The sequence below is a fragment of the Condylura cristata genome, unplaced genomic scaffold (genome assembly GCF_000260355.1).
Source record: "Condylura cristata isolate star-nosed mole 26May11 unplaced genomic scaffold, ConCri1.0 scaffold00009, whole genome shotgun sequence".
Taxonomy (NCBI): Eukaryota; Metazoa; Chordata; class Mammalia; order Eulipotyphla; family Talpidae; genus Condylura; species Condylura cristata.
Window position 1 is genome coordinate 2,266,054 of NW_004567110.1, and position 3,717 is coordinate 2,269,770.

At 62.0% G+C, this 3,717-nt stretch overlaps 1 protein-coding gene across 1 annotated transcript in view; it reads left to right on the plus strand.

Moving 5' to 3' along the window:
- The window catches only part of TRAPPC9 (trafficking protein particle complex 9), a 133,557-nt gene that overhangs the window by 353 nt on the left and 129,487 nt on the right, over positions 1–3,717 (plus strand). The window lies entirely within an intron of this gene.

A 3,717-nucleotide genomic window follows, 5' to 3' on the forward strand; every position in this document is an offset into this window, starting at 1 on the left:
GCGGCGTCTCCTGGCCGCCTGCAGCCCGGGTGCGGGGCGCGGGCTCCCGGTGGCGCCGGGCTTCGCGCTCTCCCTTCCCCTCCTCCGTCTCTTCTGCCACCAGTCCCGCCCGGCAGTGCCGGCCACCGCGTCCCTGGGCCGGGATCCCCGCGGCTGAACCCCCGACTACCGAGGAAGTCGTGGGAAAAGAAAGTGCATCTGGCTGTCTGGCAGGCAGCCCCGCCCCCGGGCCCCAGCCAGCGCCTCTTAGCCCGTTTCCGGGTGTCGTGGGGCGCTTGGCATCCCCCTTGTTCTGGAGAGAAGGGGTGAATGTTGAAAGCAGCGCGGGGTCCTTCCGAAGGCGCCGAGGCTTGGGGCTGTGGCAGGTCCCTCCCCCTCCCTGTGGGCCGGGGCCTGGGGCTTGAACAGCAGCTGCCCCAGGCTCGGGGGCACAGGGCCGCCTTGGGGGTCCCCAGGGGCCACAGCACTCCGCCAGAGGCCAGACCCAGGAACAGTGCAATCCTGACAGTCCTTGGGACAGTTTTGTTCACTTTGTTTATCTCAAGTTTTATGTGGCGGAAAGTACTAAGAGGGAAGAGTAGTATGAAGAAATATTGCCTGAAATAACAGCTTATCCGAGATACGCTGACCGGCAGGGAAGTCCACCCTTAGGTGGGTGGCAGCGGAGTGGTGTGTCTCACACTCTGGGCCGCCATCGCAGTCCAGACAGTTGCATCCCTCCAAAAGCCCTCCGTGTTCTTGTGATTTTCCCTCCCACACCCCGCGGCCACAGATGTCCTGTTCCTCAGGATTTGCAAATGTGGGCTGTTCCTAAGACACAATTTGTCCTACAGTGACCTTTTATGCTGGCGTCTTTCGTTCAGCATCGAGGCATCCAGTCTGATCCCTCTGGTAGCAGGCACCAGCACTTTATTCCTTTCAGTGGCTGAGTGATAGTCCATCCATGGGTCAGCCACATTTGCTCATTCATCTGTTGATAGGCTTCTTGGCTGTTCTGGAAAATACAGCAGTGAACATTAAGTGTGCAGGGTTTTGTTTTTTTTTTTTTAAAGATTTATTTATGCATACTGGGGTACAGGCCACAGGTGCAGGGGCGGCGAGAGGCTTCACCAGAGACAGAGTGGGGAGCCGAACAGGCAGATTGACGAAGAACACTGCTGAGGGGGCAGTGGGCGGGTCAGGAGAGGTCTGCCGCGCCCTGTGGTCACCTCCGGGCCGGGGATTGAACTCGCACTGAAGAAGTGGCTGTGGCCGCTTGCAGTGCCGCGCCCTGACCCGTTGCGCCACCAGGGAGGGCAGGTGTGCAGGCTTTTGGTGGACCGTATAGGTCAGACCTCTCCGCTATGGGACTGGGAGATTTACAGTGTGCATGTTACTGCTGTATTGAAGCTTTTGAGGAACTGACGAATTGAAGGGAGACACACACCCCTATATATTTTTAAGATTTACTTATTTATGCACACAGAACTGGAGTACAGGCCAGAAGTACGCGGGTGGTGAGAGGACTCCCCAGAGACAGTGGGGAGCAGGATAGGACGACTGGCGAGCCACTCTCCCCGCACAGCCGCCACGCGGGAGAGCCGCCTCCAGCTGGTCTTCGCGAGCACTTGGTGTTGTCTGCCCCCAGACGCTGGGTCGGCAAGCTGTGTCTTAGCAGCGTTATTCCCAGTGGCCCACAGCTAGAAAGGACCCACATGACCTCGAGGACTAGCTAAACAATAATGGCACAGACACTGGCCCTCCCTGGCGGTGCAGCGGCTTGGAACGCAACGCTGTGAGCTGCCGCAGCTGCTTCATTCCGAGTTCGATCCCCGCCCCGAGCTGACCACATGGCGCGGCAGACCTCTCCTGACCCCCCCACTGCTCCTCTCAGCAGTGTGCTGTGTTGATCGGCCTGTTCTGCTCCCTGCTCTGTCTCTGGTGAAGCCTCTCACCGCCCCTGCACCTCTAAACTGTACCCCAGTTCTGTATGTACAAAAATAAATAAATCCTAAAAAAAAAACCAAGAAAGAATCTTTCTCAGCTCCAAGGAAGAATGGCTGTGAGCTCCAGCTCTCACCAAAGTGGAACTGTGGTACCTCAGAGTCCTGTAGAGGAGCACTCCATAGGGACAGGAAGTGAATGGGGGTGCCCAGGGCTGGAGGCGGGGCTGGCGGCCTTCGATCCGTGGGTGCGGGGTCTCAGTTGGGGAAGCTGAGAAATTCCCGGAGCTGGCTGCGCGAGAGAGGATGCTGCTGAAATCACACTGCCGTCGCTCATTTTTGTTTTACACAGTTAGGTTTTTGTCGGCCTAGCAGTGTCCCGTGGCCTGTGGCTGTCTGCCGTGGGCCCTCCCGGCCGGCCTGCCTCACACGCTGCCCGGCCCGGATCGCTGGGTGGAGAGCGCGGCCCTTCCCGCCTGCCTGTCGCCGCTTGCCGCATGTCACTGGGCCCTGCGCGCACCCAGGCTCTGAGCTCACCTGAGGGCCTGTGTTCTCGTTGCCCTTGGCCAGTCCTGGTGGACGGCTGTGTGACTTGTTCTTTTTCCCCACCCGCCGGCTAACTGAGCCATAGTTCTCGTGCCTCGTAGCTCCCGGAGGTGAGACCCAGTGGCTCTGACCCTGCCCGCAGTGCTGTGCGGCCGCCCTTGGCCTGGGAGCGCCTCGGCACCGGCCGGGAGAGCTGGCCCCAGGCCGGCACACGCTCCCTGTCCCTCGGGCTCTAAGCTGGCCTGTCGTGACGCTGGCAGGGCGCTGGCCAGAGCTGCGGTGCGGCCATGTCAAGGCGGGGATGCACACCTGTGCCGCCCCGCACGGCGCCCCAGCCTGTCACTCCTGGACCGGTCCTCACGACCGAGCGCCGCACGCCTCAGGCTCAGTGGAGCCTTTCACAAGGGCGAGTCCAGCCACGGAGCAAGGGGAGACCACTGGTGGCCGCACAGGCCGAGCCAGAGCTCGGACCACGCGGACAGACTTGGTGCTCGTCCCCGGACTTTGTGCGCCTGCCCGGGCTCCTGGTGCGAGCGCCGAGGGCTCTGGGGAGGCGCCGCGTGGTGCTGCTGCCCGCGCAGGGCGGGGCTGGGGGGAGAGCCTTGGGATTGCCGCCCTGGTCGGGATTCCCAGCTTCTGCGACCCGCCGCACCTGCCCGCAGCCCCGAGTTTGGCGGCGGCGAACTGAGCAGCTTGACGAGGCCTCTGCTGGCTTGCGGAGCGCCGTGGGCCTTCCTTCTCTCCACTTGAGGCCTTCCCCTCAGTCACCACCTGCCCGCCCGCCTGCCGCCCGCTTGCCCCCAGCACAGGGAGGCTCCGAACCCAGGACTGCTTCGGGAGACACCGACCTCTCAGCTCCACCCTCTTGCCAGCCCCTGCGGGCTTGATAAGCCTCTGAGGGGCTCCACGTCTCCTCAGAGTGAGCCTGGTTCTTTCCAAGGTGACTTTCGGGGTGGCCAGGACATCGCCCCTCCCGTCCAGCCGGCTCGCTGCGGTGGGGACTCGGCTTTAACTGTGCCCTAGCGTGGCCTCTGAGGCCTTGCCCAGGTCATCAGCCTCCCTCTGCCTGGCTTCTTCACCCGTAAAGTTGAGGAGCTGTGCCTTAGAGGAGACCCGCGGTTACGTGCATTTATGAATTTGTGTCCTAGGCAGAAGTGAAATACGCTGGGGGCCAGGGACCTTTCTCATACTCACGACACCCTTCCGTCTAGCCATCTGGCAGTCAGCCACCCCCACCCCCCACCGGTCC